The sequence below is a fragment of the Brachycentrus maculatus genome, unplaced genomic scaffold (assembly GCF_059751285.1).
Source record: "Brachycentrus maculatus isolate JH-2025_06_01 unplaced genomic scaffold, ASM5975128v1 h1tg000099l, whole genome shotgun sequence".
NCBI classification, from domain to species: domain Eukaryota; kingdom Metazoa; phylum Arthropoda; class Insecta; order Trichoptera; family Brachycentridae; genus Brachycentrus; species Brachycentrus maculatus.
In genome coordinates, this window is record NW_028280853.1 from 68,128 (window position 1) to 86,426 (window position 18,299).

The window sequence follows — 18,299 nt, forward strand, 5'->3', positions numbered from 1 at the left end:
TACTGGAGTTGTGTTGAGAAAACACTGGACGACTGGACCAAACTTAGCAAGACGAATGATAATTGCAAGAACCATTAGATCTATTTTAGTTTCTAACTATCCTAATTGCGCCTCGTGACATGTTTTTTTCTATTTTTATTTAATTACATACACACTGTTTTATTTTATCAGTCGCATTTTCGTTTTTTTTTTATGGAATTGCATTTATTATTTACCTTTCTTATTATCTACAAGGTTTATAGATCATTAAGCGGATTTTTGTTTCTTCTAACTAAATAAATATGTTTTTATTTAAATCTATATTGGGAACAGAAGGGATAATCAAGTTAAAAAGTTATTTAAATGAATATTAACATATAATAATAACCTGCATAAACGCTTCACGTTTATTTTTAATGTCTTTATAAACATTTAACACGACTTCCTTCAAAACCCTCCATTGTCCTAACTTCGAAACTTCAGACATGGTCACTGTATGCAAACAGACGAACCAATCGAAACGCGTAATTTTACTACTGCATTGATACACTTACATGTAACACAAATTATTTTTTTAGTGTTAGTTTGGCATTCTTATGTTGCGACCAGTATACCCGTAATTTAATAATCGTCTAAAATTATAATGAAAGTGTAATACAACATGTTGAGTGTGTCTAAAACACTTGTTCACAGAATCTGGATTATCTCCAATTACAGGAGTTATTTTCATATTATTAATAATATGAAAATCTCCTGTAATGGGAGACAATCCAGATTTTGTGAACAAGTATTTGGACACACTCAAAATGTTGTAAATAAATTATCTGGTCAAATTATATGCTTGAAAAAATGACAATGATATTTTATGGCGTTTCTCATGTGTGATTATAATCCAATCTAGTGATTAAAAAATAATCTTAAAAAATTTGTTCATATTTATAGAAATTCCAAGAATTTGAGTAGCGTGGTTGTCAATAATGGGTAGAATTGGTGAATGTTACACGTGTGTAAAGTGATCACTTAAACCAGCCTATGATGGTCGTCAGCCCCGTAAATGCCCAGACTTCCATATTCTTCTTCATCTTTGATGAGATGTCAAAAAATAAGGTGTAATAGAATTGCTAACTAAAAATAAAAAAATAGGAAAGTGAAAATAATGAAAAGAAGGAAATAAACTCCAAAAGCGAAATATTGTAGTAAAATTTCTTATAAGCATCCGCACTTAAAACAATAATTTAACACCCCTGGTGCATAGCTAACAAAACTAAATTCTAAAAATACGAAATTTTCAGGAATGGCCTCAAAGTTATTATTGAATGATAATAATTATTACTAGGAATAAATACATCCGGTATAATAGCCGTAAGCAGAGCACCTTCCTGTTTTGTTTGGCCGTACTGACGTGAGGAAACTACGTCAGTTTTCTTAAATTGAACCCCGGTTCCGACGTCTTTCTTCACTCCTCGAGAAATGCCTCCCACTCTCTTGGGTACTTTTATTTCTAATTCCGAAATAATTCGTCCCAATACCGTCGTGTGATTCCACTAAATGTATTTTTAGTGAGAAATGTGCGTCGGCTTGGCCCAGTGGTCGACAAACTTGTAAGCCAAAAAGCGAAATATGCACTTTTTTACTATTTTTTTTATTTTATTATTTCTTAAGTAAGCTTATATTACAAATTACAACTAATATAAACTTTTGTATACACTTAATTTATTACATCGCTCACTCCTTTCAAGAACGTCATAAATCAAAAATCGTCAATTTTCAGTTGTGCATGTTTTCGGAATGCCCAGAAAATGTACAATATCCCAGCAAAAGAGGCATATTTTTAACTTAATATTTACCCGCTACAGGGCAGAAAATGTTGTTTTTGCATTTTGAAGAAAATGTATTGTTTAATTATTTTTATAAATAAATTAAATATTTTTCAAATCTAGAAAAAATCTTCAGGTTTTACCTAAAAAGATTTGTTGCACAGTAAAAAGTTCAATAAGTGGCTTGATATTTATTTTTAATACATTGTGTTATATTTTTAAACTTTAAAATCGTTCTCCTGAAAAATCAAGTATTTTGATTTATGACGTTCTTGAAAGGAGTGAGCGACATCTACATTTATATATATGTATTTTGCTATGCATTTTTAATTTATGTAGTTAAGAAGACAGAATAAAACTAAAGCACATATTTAAAAGTTCTTATTTCTTTTTAGCACAGATTTTTTTTTATATTAAAACAAAATCTGTAAAAATTAAATTTTGAATTTGTCAAAGAAAGAGCCACACAAATTCCTTAAATAGCCTCTGTGGCTTGCGAGCCACACGTTGCCGACCCCTGGTTTAGCCGAAACTGTTAAAACTGAATCTAGCGGAGCGGTGAGTGGTTTATATATGATATAAATCGTAATACTGCGGAAATCTCCAGTACATCAAATTGAAAGGGGTGTTTATTTATTTCAACAAATTAGTACAATCAATTACTACACTAGCGAACTTAGTTCTAAGAAGGATGACCAATATCTTCCCACTAAAATAGTCAGGATAAATTATCTGCTGACAAACTAACTAACTAACCATCACGCTACTTCCCAGCAGGGGTAGGTAGATAGAATACAACGCCACGCCAATCTATCTTTGCAAATAATCTTCGCCTCTTGCACATTCTTGAATCTCGTCATACATACCTCCCGATTATTCCGACTCCTGACCTGGCAACATTTAAGTACATGAATTACTTGATTAATTACTTGAAAATGACAGATTTTTCTTGGTCATTGTTGTAAATTTGTAAAGATTTTCATTTTTAATATTTATTATAAACTTTTTTAAAAATGAAACACTTGAATATACCACTTTAATGAGTTTTATTTATTTATACGACTAGTTTCGAAAACTTACTGATGTTTTCATCTTCTGGTAATAATTAAAACTAACGAACAAAAAATATAATTAGGGGTATATATATATAGGTTAATAAATATAGGGAAGTGGGGGGGGGGTTAAGGAACAAATTTTTTTGTAAAAGGAAACATTGATGTCTTGAAGATACTTTATTACTACCAAAAAGGTGGATAATTTCCTTTTAAGAGTTTAAAGATCCAAGCAATTACACTCTGATTGTGTATACATATGATTACAAAGGTATCTTTCTAAATAATTACTTTTATTATGCGTGAATGACAATTCCTGGTGAATGTTTAATTGATATTGCTTCATAGAACAACGTCTCAGTTACTTGTAGTGTATTTTGCATACGCAAAAGCAGGGCTGCATTTATTTAAACATATCGCTCACTCCTTTCAAGAACGTCATAAATAAAAAAACTTGATTTTTCAGGAGATCGTTTTTGAAGTTTAAGAATATAATGAAATGTATTAAAAATAAATATCAAGCCACTTATTGATCTTTTACTGTGCAACAGATCTTTTTAGGTAAAACCTGAAGGTTTGTTCTCCATTTGAAAAATATTTAGTATTTAAAAAAATAAAATAAACAGTACCTTTTCTTCAAAATGCTAAAACAACACTCTCTGCCCTGTAGTGGGTATATATTAAGTTTAAAATATGCCGTTTTTGCTGGGAAATATTGTAGTACATTTTCTGGGCATTCCGAAAACATGCACAACTGAAAATTGACGATTTTCGAAATATGACGTTGTTGAAAGGAGTGAGCGATATGTGAGCTCGACCATTTAGTAGTTACTTGAATATTTATATTTAAAATATTTGAATATCTATTTATTTAACTTACTTACTTTCTGCACAGTTGCATAAATAATACAATACATGAATAAAAACGAATTTGAGTTGCATCTAACTTAGGATACTTCTGTATTCGGGCGACAATATATTCATAAAAAAAGTTCCATGTGTACTCATATGCTTATATGCACTGTACAAACTTGTATATTTTTTTTATAAATTTTGATAGTTCTATCAAGATTTTTATCTCTCAATACAGATGAAAATACGTTTTTGTCATTACCAAGTATAAAAAAATAAAAGATTAAAAAAGAACAAAAAAGAACATACTACTACTACAGTACTACCATCATTCCGTTTCCTCGCAGGGGTAGGCTGAGAGGATGGAATGCCACACTCTTCTGTCCTGACATACACTCCTAGCTTCCTTCACATCCATGCATCTAGTACCTAGACTTTTGACGTATTTCAACGACGTTCAAACATTGGAGAAATGGACATAATATTTAAAATTAAATATAAAAAAATTGTAAAGGGCCGTTTTCGTAAATCGCTTGATTAAAAAAAGTTTTTTTTATTATTTATATAAATATTTCAATTCCATACTGTTTCTGTGAGGCTAAGCGGCTCATTATTAGAAACAGGTATCAAATTGTGGTCGAGTGGGTTCGAACCGAGAAACGCAACTTAAGAGTCTGCGACACTAACCACGAGACCAGAACCTGACACAATTTACAATTTACGTATTTAGATATTTTACGTTTCTGTCATGTTTGTATCATTTTGTCAATATTTATTAAAGAAATAAATAAAATTATTGAAATTCCGGCCCTGCAGGCGTATTTACTACGATGGCCATGAAAAGGATATCATTTTACAACTTTATATTATTAGCTATTTTCTATTGCATTTCTTAGAGCAATAAAACAGTAAATATTATGTTGTTAGATTAAATAATGTCTTTGTGGGAAGTAGGGTGAAATTAACCTGTTGTCTAATATAAATTGCATGAAATTTTATTTCAAGATTCAAATTTTGCTTTTTAATTTAGACATTGTCCGCCTCCGTAATGTAATGGTCAGCACGCTCGGCTATCATACTGGAGGTCCCGGGTTCGATTCCCAGGGGGGGTCAAATAAATATTAGTGATTTTTTCACTGTAATATTTATTCAACATAACCCTGGACTGGTACCTGAAGCGGAGGGCTGATCATCTTTCCTTCATATGTAAATGATCAAGATAACACTGCGTTTATATGATGCAGTGCCCTATGCACCATAGGGTGCGGATAAGGGTTTGAATGAATGAAAATTTAGACACGTGCCGTGGCGTGGTTGGGAAGACGCTCGACTGAAACTGGTGTCGGGGGTTCGATTGCTCTCAATTGTAAAATGAATTGAAATATTTATTTATTGATTTGGCGTTTAATTTGTAGAACTCCATTTTAATTTATGTATTAAATTTAAATCAAATACAGATTTTTGGAGTCTACTAAGTTGTATTTTACTAACAAAAACGCATAAAAAAATTATATTGTGACAATTGTTTCGCCTTGTTAGGGCATTATCAAACGAATGTCCTAACAAGGCCCTAACAAGGCGAACAATTGTCCCTAACAAGGCCCTAACAAGGCGAAACAATTGTCACAATATAAATTTTTTATGTGTTTTTGTGAATAAAATACAACTTAGTAGACTCAAAAAATCTGTGTTTGATTTAAAATTAATACATAAAATGAAATATTTATTATTATTTGTTCCGAGTGTTAGTGATGTATTTTCGTATTTACTTTTCCTATTCTTACTATCATACCCGCCGCTTTCCCGCAGGGATAGGCAGAGAGAATAGAACGCCTCACCAATCTGTCTATGCAAACAATCTTTGCCTCTTCCACATTCACACATCTGATACATATAGGCCGATCATTCCGACTCCTGGCCTGACCACATTCAAGTATTTAAAATTGAACTTGCCAAGTTTTCTTCGGTCTTCTTCTGCTTCTATAACCAACCACATTCGTCTCATAAATTAGTTTGACTATCATTTCTTCATCTTGAGACATCTATTGGTGAGATGAAAAGAAGGTTTTTTTTAATGATTATTACTAGGCGTACATACATATATCTAGGCGTATATATACACATTATATCTGAATGATTATTTATTAGGCGTTCACTTGAAGCACCTCGTCCCTTACAAACGATTCTCAATTTTATCTCCGCTGTGTTTACAGGTCGTTTGTTGACGGCGTTACTACCTCTGTGCGCGTCGACCACAGAACAAATAACGATACAAAAAGCTCTCTCGCGCCAAGTCACTAAAAGTTTATCTTCACCTTTATGACTGCAGGTAATAAATTACGGAGCGAGAATAAACTCTTTTGCCCCGTGACGTTTTATTACTTCCCTGTTTTATGAATTTATGAACCCACCGAGTAGAAGACGCGTCCAGGAATAAAAAGACCGAAGTATTCACCTATATCCGAGAGCGATCCCTGCGCCGCGCGTTGCCATCTTTTGGAGAATAGTGGACTAAACTTCGAGACACATTCGAGAAAGGTTCATCAACCCGGTAAGCAAAACCACATAACAAGTATAAAAAAATTAAAAATAAAACAAATACAGCTCAAGTGCGCATTGAACCTTTGTACTCAAAGCCAAAACTCGACTAAAAACTTGATGTAACGCGGTTCAACCCGACGGTTGTCCGAGCAACTTTCTGAGACATGGTTAATTGACACTTTATAAAAAAAATCAAAGCACGCAAGTGTGTGATAACTGTTCTTACCAGATGATACGGGTTTTTTGTTTAGGTGCAGTGTATTTGCTAGAGGCTTTGTATTGAAATTGTTGCATGTTCTTCAGGAACGACTGAACAACGAGTTGGAATCTGCTCAGTTGCCATCAGTTTTCTAGCGGTGGTCGTCTCGCTTGTGTCTGTTTTGGTCTCAGTGTTTCGGTCTTAACACCGGCTAAAGTTTGGTTTCTCTGCGGATTTAGTGGTTGAACTAATGGTAAAAGTGAAAATAGGTATCAAATTGACTAAATAACAGTTTGATTGTTACGATAATCGGTCTGGTTTGGTCATTATTGCAGATCGAATCCCTTAAAAGTTCACAAGTGCAGTTTGAGCGTATCAGATTCCGCGGTTTTTGGATCTGATGCACTCTTGGATTTACCACGACTTTTATCATTGCAATAAGAATAAGCGCGATGATAACCATTTGTCATCTGTATAAAATTGATTAAGTATGTTATCATTTAGACGAATGTGCAACTGATGATAAATAATTCTCAATCAAACTTTATAAAATTAATTAACTTTGTTTTCACCACTTTTTATTATTAATACAATTTAACCTACCGGTTTCGACAAGAACCTTGTCATCATCAGGGTTTTATTATTAAAATAAACCCTGATGATGACAAGGTTCTTGTCGAAACCAGTAGGTTAAATTGAATTAATATAAAAGTGGTGAAAACAAAGTTAATTAATTTTATAAAGTTTATAAAATGTGCCACAAAGTATCTGCGGAAAACATTCAAGAAATTCTTAATCAGTCATGTTTAAATGAATATTATATTATGTATATTAAAAGCGTTGTTAACTTTGTGGTATGGTAATATAACACTCTCCTTATCATTCATCGTTCACTTTGGGCTTCAAATATAATTGATATTTTCACAAAATGAACGATGAATGATAAGAAGATATATTTTATTCTTCTACCGATCTAATTCGTTGTTTTTTTATATCAGTTTAAAAATCACCGTATTTCAGTTAATCTTAAAGGATTTCATTATCATTAAACCTCATTTTTTAACTCAAGAGTAAAAAATCCACCAGACAAAACATTTTTTTATTGTTATTGACACAGTTACATTGTATTTATTGCATCAGTTTAGTTTCTTTGATGACTTTGAACGTTTAAAACTTATATCAACATTTGCGACAAGTATTTGTGACAAGCTGAGTCCAGTGGTATGCACTTTTGACTGAGGAAAAAGATTGATACTGACCCTTTCTTGGAACTTGGAAGTGCAATGATCGCTTCACAGTCAAAACGCGATAACTCTGAAACGAGCGGTAAGTAAATACAAATATTTTTCTTTACATAAACAAATAAGTACACATACAATGCAATTCATACGACATAGTATGTCGTATGAATGTATAACATTAAGTCCTCGGAAACGGTCAGAAAAATTGTTAATGCTTTTCTTACTTATACAGTTATTGCCAATTACGTAGTGTTTTTACTAGCAGCGAACAATTGGAATTTTGAATGATTGCAAATTTTAGTTTTTTAATGTTTTTTTGTAAAATCAGTCTGTATCTTATTATAAGTACTTATAACTTTATTATTATTTTTTGACATCTCGTCTAAGACGAAGAAGAATATGGATGTCTGGGCATTTACGGGGCTGACGACCGTCATAGGCTGGTTCAAGTGATCACTTTACACACGTGTAACATTCACCAATTCTACCCATTATTGACAACCACACTACTCAAATTCTTGCAAGTTTTATACATATGAACCAATTTTGAAACATTGTTCCTGAATCACTAGAACTTCACCAGAGACATCTATTGGTGAGATGAAAAGAAGCTTTTTATTGAGCAGAAACTCTTATATTAGTATGTGAGGTCCGAATCCTGGATTATAATCACACACATGAGAAACGCCAGAAAATATCATTTTCATTTTTATTATTTTAGCTTATAATTTGACCAGTTAATTTATTTACAACATTTTAAGTGTGTCGAAATAGAATTACAGGAGTTATTTTTCATATTAATATGAAAATTAACTCCTATAATTGGTGATAATCCAGATTTATGAACAAGTATTTGGACACACTCAAAATGTTGTAAGCAATGGTGAATGTTACATTTCGCTCACACCTTTCAACAACGTCATATATAAAAAAAAACTCGATTTTTCAGGAGATCGTTTTAAAAGTTTAAGAATATAATAAGATGTAAGTATTAAAAATAAATATCAAGCCACTTATTGAACTTTTTACTGTGCAACGTATCTTTTTAGGTAAAACCTGAATGTATTTCTCCATTTGAAAAATATTTCGTATATTTAAAAAAAAATTAAACAAAACCTTTTCTTCAAACTGTGAAAACAACACTTTCTGCCCTGTAGCAGGTAAATATTAAGTTAAAAATATGCCGCTTTTGCTGGGATGTAGTATATTTTCTGGACATTCCGAAAACGATATTTTGATATAAGTATGACGTTGTTGAAAGGAGTGAGCGATGTGTGCAAAGTGATCAATTGACCAGCTCATGGAAGGTCGTAAACCCTGTAAAATACTCAGACTTCCATATTCTTCTTCATCTATGTTGAGATGTCAAAATGTAATTATAAAAATGACATTTTATTTTTATTTTTGCACATGGCAACCCTGATCGTTTACGAAGGTGTTTCATACGTTGAATTATTATTGCCAGCATAATAATAATTCAGGTTTGATTAAAACAATAAACGTCATTAATAAATCCTTTGTCCGCCTCCGTAGTGTAATGGTCAGCACGCTCGGCTACCGTTCTGGAGGTCCCGGGTTCGATTCCCAAGGGGGGTAAAATAAATATTAGTGATTTTTTCACTGTCATATTTATTCAATATTACCCTGGACTGGTACCTGAAGCGGAGGGCTGATCACCTTTCCTTCATGTGTAAACGATCAAGATAACACTGCGTTTATATGACGCAGTGCCCTATGCACCATTGGGGTGCCGATAAGGGTTTTATTGTTTATATAAAATAAATAATTTCATTTTTATTAACCGTCTCGACCGTTAAGTACCTTCTTTCTCATTTTCAAACCAAACCATTGTTTAAATATGATGTGTATAATAAATTTAATATAACTGCGACCCCGAGAAATAATTTAAAGCACTCTTTTTTATCACCATTGTTTTTAATAGAGGATATAATTTATTATTAAACGAGCAATAAATCACTGACGTCATCTGAGATCAGTTATACTTTAATGGTCTTAAACTAACTAACCAACTAACCATCACGCCGCTTCCCCGCAGGGGTAGGCAGAGAGAATAGAACGCCACACCACTCTGTCTTTGCAAACATTCTTCGCCTCTTCCACGTTCATGCATCTCCTCATGCATACCCGTCGATTGTTACGACTCCTAACCTGACCACTTTCAAGTATTTGGCATTCCTGATCGTGCTATGTTTTTCTCGGTCTTTCTCTGCTCCTTTCTCCAATTGCGTTCGCCTCATAAATTTGTTTTACCGTTCTTTCCTCACTCATTCAATGGTCTTGCTACCCTTTAAATAATATCAAACAAAAAACAAAATTACGCCCGTAAAATTTGTTCAACCACGCTTTTAAAAAAATATTATTTTAAGGCCCAGCAATCGTTAAGTTGTAACTTAATTTTCTCTAAATCCAGGTAATATTTTACTTAATTGATTTTCTCTTAAAACACCCTTTTTGCATTGTAAATAATAAGTTTTTCTTCGAAATAATTACAAATATTGTTTTAAAAAGGAAAGAGTTATTGAAGGAAAGGTAAGGAGTTAAAAAAATATATAAAAATATAATTTCTAAACAAAAAAATATCCAATACACATCCTTTGAAAAAATCGATCGTGAACAGACATGGGTCCTCTCCGCTGGATTAATATATCTAGGAATTCCGACAATTTGAGTAGTGTGGTTGTCAATCATGGGTCGAATTGTGAATGTTGTACGTGTGTAAAGTGATTACTTAACCAGTGAGAGGTTATAAGCCCTGTAAATACCCAGACTCTCATTATTCTTCATCATTTATGTTAATACAAATTTAAAAAAGCAAAAATAACTGGAGAAAATCCAGATTCGTGACAAGTATTTGGATATACCGTAGAACGGAACTACTTGAACTTTGATGTGTTACTTGAGCCCAGTAAAAAAAAATATCTGTATTTGGTCTACAATAATGAACATATCGTGACAATAAGTGTCACCTGTCAGGGAAACAATGAATCATGTCGATACGTTCATTATTGTAGACCAAATACAGATCTAAATATTTTTTTTGTACTGGGCTCAAGTAACACATCAAAGTTCAAGTAGCCCCGTTCTACGGTACTCAAAATATTGTTTTATTTAAAATTTAAAATTGATAATGTCAACGCATATTTTACATGATGTTTTATTGACAGTATTTAGGGGGATAGGTAAAGATTTTTGACCACAACTGTATATTTGAATGATGTAACGGGTTGTTTCTGAAAATCGGCCATATTGAACATTAAAGGAATGTTTTTGCAATATAAAATATATTTAAACAGCTGTTTCCTAGATATGCAAGTCCGTTATTGATTGTACGGAAATTGTTGTTGACAAATAATGTTACGATATAATGTAGGTATTTTGAACATATGTGTTACAATAATTTTTATTTCTAAAAATAGGGGGCGATTTATACGCAAATCAAAACAAGAATAAAAGGTATACCAAAAGTCTTTTTTAATTTTTTCACAACATTTTGAGTGTGTCCAAATGCTTGTTTACAAATCAGGTTTTCTGTACAAAGGAGTTATTTTTACTTTTTTGACATCTCAACATACATAGATACAGAAGAATATATAACATACATAAATCATATTTCGAAAAAACCTGATTTTTCAGGAGATCGTTTTTAAAGTTTGAAAATATAATACAATGTATAAATAAATATAAAGCCACTTATTGAAATTTTTACTGTTCAGCAGATCTTTTTAGGTAAAACCTGAATATTTTATCTCCATTTGAAAAATATTTAGTATATTTAAAAAAAATAATTAAACAATACCTGAGCTGGGATAGAGTACCTACATTTATTGGGCATTCCGAAAATATGCACAACTGAAAATTTACGATTTTTGATATATGACGTTGTTGAAAGGAGTGAGCGATATTTAGTATTTTAAGTCACATTATAAGTTTCATATTAAATTGATAATGTTATCAGGCGTTTTCCAGCATAATAAAGTAAAATAATCCGAAAAGGGTACCTTCTTAGTAAAAGCTTTCTCAATCCAACATAGATGCCTCTTGTGAACTACGTATAATGTACAGTGTCATGAGATTAATGATATATGTAGGAGTTCCAAATATTTTAGTACCGTGGTTTTCAATCGTGGGTAGAATGGTAAACGTTGCACGTGTGTAAAGTGATCACTTAATCTGGCATGACAGATCTTAAGACCTTTTTTAAAGGTGTCCCACCGCATTCCCAGATGTGATACAGATGCATCTAGGCTTCCTAACAGACCTTTTCTTGTAAAGCAATTTTTCTGTTGTTTTATGAACTAAGTTGCAAAATTCGTAGAAAATGTGAATCAAAATTGTCTCTCGATCTTATTTATTTATTTATTAGAAAACCAACACAATATTTAACAAAAATAACATTGTATAATGAAATTTAAAGAATGGCATTCCAATTAGAGGTTTTCACTTAAGTAATCTAAAAATAAAAATAAAGGTCATGTTCATAAAGCATAACTATAGAATAAAATTACATTACATGTTTTTATCAAATAATATAAATTTTCTTTATCAACTAGCCAAATGGACACCAAGAATATTTCTCTTAAACGTATTAAAAGAAACATTATTGATGTCTATTTCATTAAGCATTACATTGCACATATCGCAAGCTCGATTTAAAAATGAATTTTGGTAGGACTTGGTGTGCATTTTAGGGGTTATTGTGAATCATTAGATCATTAGACCTGTAATTACTCAATGCTTAAAATTTCTCGTTTATCTATGTTTATAAATCTATATCAACAAAAAAGTTTGTTTCTTTTGATTTTATACGCCTCAACACCGTTTTGTTTTTTCTCACTGAAGAAATAAGTTACAGCCGATTTTAACGGTGCGTTTTTACGAGTACTGCGCGTCATTATCTTCCGGTAAAATAAACACCGGTAAAATAAACGATTCTGGACATGCTAATTAGCCGTGATTTATTTGAACATGTAATCTAATAAATAACAAAGTGCCGTAAAACAGCTGTTATCATTGCAAACAAACATCCCCGAAAAAGTTTTAACATGGCCGTGATTGATTGATAGACGAAACATTTTGAGTGTGTCCAAATACTTGTTCACAAATCTAAATTATCTCCAATTATAGGAGTTATTTTTCACTTGGACACACTCAAAATCTTGTAAATCTTTTATCTGGTCAAATTATAAGCTAAAAAAAAAGAAATGGATCTTTTCTGGCTTTTCTCATGTATGTGATTACAATCCAGAATTCGGACCTCACATACAAATAAAAGAGTTTCTGCTCAGTAAAAAAAGGTTTTTCATCCCACCAATAGATGTCTCTAGTGAAATTCTAGTGATTCAAGTACAATTTTTCGAAATTGGACCATATACTTATACAGAATTTTCACGAATTTAAGTAGTGTGGTTGTAAATCTTGGTTAAAATTGGTGAATGTTAATAATAATAAATAATAAATAATAATAAAACCCTTATCCGCACCCCAATGGTGCATAGGGCACTGCTTCATATAAACGCAGTGTTAAATTAATCGTTTACACATGAAGGAAAGGTGATCAGTCCTCCGCTTCAGGTACCATTCCAGGGTAACATTGAATAAATATTACAGTGAGAAAATCACTAATCTTTATTTCACCCCCCCTGGGAATCGAACCCGGGACCTCCAGAACGGTAGCCGAGCGTGCTGACCATTACACTACGGAGGCGGACGACTACGGAGGTGTTGAATGTTACACGTGTGTAAAGTGATCACTTAAACCAGCTTATGACGGTCGTAAGCCCCGTAATGCCCAGACTTCCAAATTCTTCTTCATTTATGTTGAGATGTCAAAAATAATATTATTGATAGATATCATAATAAATGAGTTTTCTTTTTTTTAGATGGGAGTTGCATTTATTACTTATCTTTCTTATTATGTACAAGGTTCATAGATCAATTAGTGGATTTTTGTCTCTTCTAGCTAAGAACATTTATTTATTTATTTTAATCTGTGTTGGGAACAGGAATGAAAATATTGTGGGACAATCAGGAACTTTATATGTAAAAAAAAAATCTCCAAATAATTTACCACGTACAAACAACCGCCACTGATGTTATAAAGTACCTAGTAATTATTTTAATCAATTCATTTGGTATTTTTAATATCTTTTTTCATATGCTGTAGCCTGGCGCAGTCGGGTTTTATAATCGTATTGGCATTCCCAAACTAAAAATGAATTAGAATAACATCTTGATTAATATTATGTACATAAGATAATATAATTATATGTTGGAGGTGGAATTAATCCGTTTATTTTGGAGGCGAACCATATTATTAAGGTTATTTTTTATTGTCGATTGAATTGTTCAATTACTTTTCGGCTTAACGGTGTATTATTTTGATTATCTTACTTAATACAATATATTTATACATACACACATATACATTTATATGTATATATATATATATATATATATATATATATATATATATATATATATATATATATATATATATATATATATATATATATATATATATATATATATATATATATATATATATATATATATATATATATATATATATATATATATATATATATATATATATATATATATATATATATATATATATATATATATATATATATATATATATATATATATATACATACATATATATATATATTTCTCGGTCTTACTCTTTGCCTTCGATTGCATTGTTGTTTCATAGATTTTTCTTGAAAAATGTCTTTGTATGTTATAGTTTATCAATGTCGTTTAAATACTAATCACTGCTGTAGAAGACGAATAAAATAAGTATATTTTACTAATATAAAGCAAAAAACGCATTAATATATCAACGCAAATATTATACATATTTTTTCTCTTTGTAAAAAAAGTAAATGTTATAGTTTATCAAAGTCGTTCAAATACTAATCTGTGCTGTAGAAGATGAATAAAATTGAAAGTTAAATATTTTTAAAAAAATCTTGATTTTTAATGCAAAATGGTAGCTTTATACTATCAACGTTATAATATTTAATCATATTATCCACCTGTCTTTGGACTTACGGGTCAGTCAACGGTAATTGTTCGCTTAAGGACTTCCTTCCTACTTCCGACTTCCTAGTAAGTCTCAGTCAACAATATGGATAGTTAAAGCGAGTCTTTCTAAATTTCATTGAACTTGGATATTCATAGTATCCAATCAATCATACGATTATTTACTTACTGCCCAGTCAATCATGGGTTGAACGGTAAATGTTACACGTTTGACAGGTCGTAAGCCCTGTAAATACCCAGACATCCATATTTTTCTTCATATATGTTAAAATGTCCAAATGAAATTATAAAAATTACATCCAGTCGTCCGATTTTGCACCCTGTTCGTTTGTATTTTTGAATTAACGTCCAAGTGACTCTGAAATCCAGGCACCGCTTATGCAACACATTATCATTATCCTACTTCAACCTTATAAGTTTAACAGCCTATAACTACTTGTGAGTAGATTCACTTTTTATGTTTAAAGTTACTATAATTTCATGTATGCAATTCATAAGTGAAAATGAAAAAATGAAAATGAATACAAATTGTATAAAAAATGTAACTCTATAAAATAAATAAAAAATTATAAAAAAATGTCATGCACAAATAGTAATGTACGCTTTTTATACGCGTTTCGTTCTTTGCGGTGTGTAGGCCGAACTTTACATTCGAGGATAGGGTATCATTCGGGAGGAATATCTAATTTCACACACTCAACCTATAAATAATTGTATAAGACTCGTTTTGTGTTTGTAACAGCCGATATAATCAATATTTTCATTCATCATTTTCATTTGCAAAATTCGCCTTCGTAAAAAGTTTTTTTTGTAAGTTGGTAACGAATGACGTCACAGAAACGAATCCACACTACTACTAATACAGCTCTGTAAAGCAAATACAAAAATAGATACGTGCCATAACACACCCGATGACGTAAAATTTGATGACGCATAGCGGTGTCCGTTTTTCGTTTTATTAAAATATCTTATGTTTAAACCTTCATATCTTCCTTATTTATCTACAGATTTCAATAAGAATCATACCGATAGTCTTGTGATTCATATTAATTTATTAGCCGATAATAACATATCATGAGAATGATCCATTAACGAGGGATAACTAACTGTACATCGATGTAAAACATAAACTCAATATCGCTCACTCCTTTCAAGAACGTCCTAAATCAAAAATCGACAATTTTTAGCTGTGCATGTTTTCGGAATACCCAGAAAATGTACTATATCTCAGAAAAAGAGGCATATTTTTAACTTAATATTTACCCGCTATAGGGCAAAAAGTGTTGTTTTTGCATTTTAAAGAAAAGGTATTGTTTAATTATGTTTTAAAATATACTAAATATTTTTCGAATGGAGAAAAAACCTTCAGGTTTTGCCTAAAAAGATCTGTTGCACAGTAAAAAGTTCAATAAGTGGCTAGATATTTATTTTTAATACATTGTATAATATTTTTAAACTTTAAAAATGTTCTCCTGAAAAATCAAGTATTTTGATTTATGACGTTCTTGAAAGGAGTGAGCGATATGATGTATGCGTGTCTATAATGGAGTGAGTTTTGAAAGTTTTTTATGTTTGGCTCCTTATTTTCAAACAGGTTTTTGTGCTTAAGATAAAAGTTATGACTAGAAAATATTTTGACATTCATAATTTATTCTAGAACTAATTTCATCGATAATACACAAAAGGATCGCCAATTAAAACCGAAAAAAAAAACTTCTTGAAATATTATCTTCACGGATCATCAAAGTGTGGCTCGCGCCTATCCCAATACATAAATAAGTTTTGAAAGGTCACCGTAAAATGACATCGTAACATAGTATTTTCATACTTATATATAAATTATATACATACTTAAACTATGTTATATGCACTGTACAATGGAGTCCTGGCTCCAACCCTAATGTATGGAAGTGAATCATGCAGTTGACAAAAGAAGAATGAAATAGACTAAATGCAGTCAAAGTGCGATCTGAATAAAAAGGAACAAAAAAATTATGAGGTGAACGTAGTTTGAACTAGAAGCAGAGGAAGACCGTGGAAAACTTTGCATGCTCGAGTGTTTCGAATTAAGTGGTCAGTTCAGGAGAATAATCAACGGGTATGTAGGAGACAGATGCATGAATGTGGAAGAGGGGAATATTGTTTGCAAAGATAGATTGGTGTGGCGTTCTATCATCTCTGCCTACCTCTACGGGAAAGCAGCGTAATGGTGAGTTAGTCAGTTGTTTCTTTTTACAAACATTTAAAAACATCTTCTTAAAATAAATAATATTTTCTTTACGTACGTTATGAGGGATACTTAGGTAGTATTTTTTAACGGGCAGAATGCCGACATTTTTTTGACATCAATACAAATTTTCCATGTTTATTTTTCCTGTACTTTAATACTTTACATAGTTAATATAGTTATATAGTTAGTTAGTGTAAATATTTCTTTTTTTTTTCGCGACCGAAAGTTTGGGAAACTCTGTCCTATAAAGTTAAAATGTAACGATTTTTTTTATTTAGATTACTCGCGTGATTATGAGACATTTCTCCACTGTTTTTTTGAGTCTACATCTTTATGTCGCCTTTTTCGTTGATGATACATGGTTCTTCGAGTATAAGTTGCATAGTTACCTACCATATAAAGTCGACTTAATTAGTTTTACACCTTAGACACATATCTAGTATCATAAATACATTTATAAACTAATTTTTTTTAAACATTTTGAGGATGTCCAAATCCTCGTATATGGGTGTTTTAAAAAAATATAAATGTATACTGTGTTTATTTTTTAGGAATTTCAGAATTTCATGGGAATCGGGAATTTTTTATGATAATATTTTATTTACAACATTTAGAGTGTGTCTAAATATTTATTCACAAAACTAGGTTTTCTCCACATACGGAGTTATTTTTTATTTCTGTGACATCTCAACAAAGATGAAGAAGAATGTGAAAGTCTGGGAATTTTCAGGGCTTATGTCCTGTCCGCCTCCGTAGTGTAATGGTCAGCACGCTCGGCTACCGTTCTGGAGGTCCCGGGTTTGATTCCCAAGGGGGGTAAAATAAATAAAAGTAATTTTTTCAATGTAATATTTATTCAATATTACCATGGACTGGTACCTGAAGCGGAGGGCTGATCACCTTTCCTTCATGTGTAAAACGATCTAACACTGAGTTTATAAGACACAGTGCCCTATGCACCATTGGGGTACGGATAAGGGTTTTAATAATATGACCTGTCATAGACTAGTTCAGTGATCACTTTAGGATGCGTGCAACATTCACCATGATTGACAACCACACAACTCAAATTTACGGAACTCCTAGATATATTTATTGATCTCATAACGCAGTACATATGAGTTCACAATAGCTTTCTATGTTGGATTGAAAAAAAAAACACATATTTTTAGTTCGTCAACTGCTTTAATAAGACTCTGTAAAAGTGTTTCAAACCAAAATTAAGAAAAAAAGAGCTCGCTCTTAAGACATAACGTGTTTGAAACCAGTGACATTTCCGTTAGGTAAAGCGTTTACAAACAGAATGAGGCTACGTACAAA

The 18,299-nt window shown here is 31.6% G+C and overlaps 1 protein-coding gene across 1 annotated transcript in view; it reads left to right on the plus strand.

The window, feature by feature from the left end:
* The first annotated feature begins 6,663 nt into the window (after nucleotides 1–6,663).
* LOC148310332 (rho guanine nucleotide exchange factor 17) overlaps nucleotides 6,664–18,299 on the plus strand; it is a 137,455-nt gene continuing 125,819 nt past the window's right edge. The window contains exons 1-2 of the mRNA XM_088258622.1: nucleotides 6,664–6,928; nucleotides 7,439–7,766. The gene's annotated coding sequence lies outside the window, so the exon portion shown is untranslated. The remainder of the gene's footprint in view (nucleotides 6,929–7,438; nucleotides 7,767–18,299) is intronic.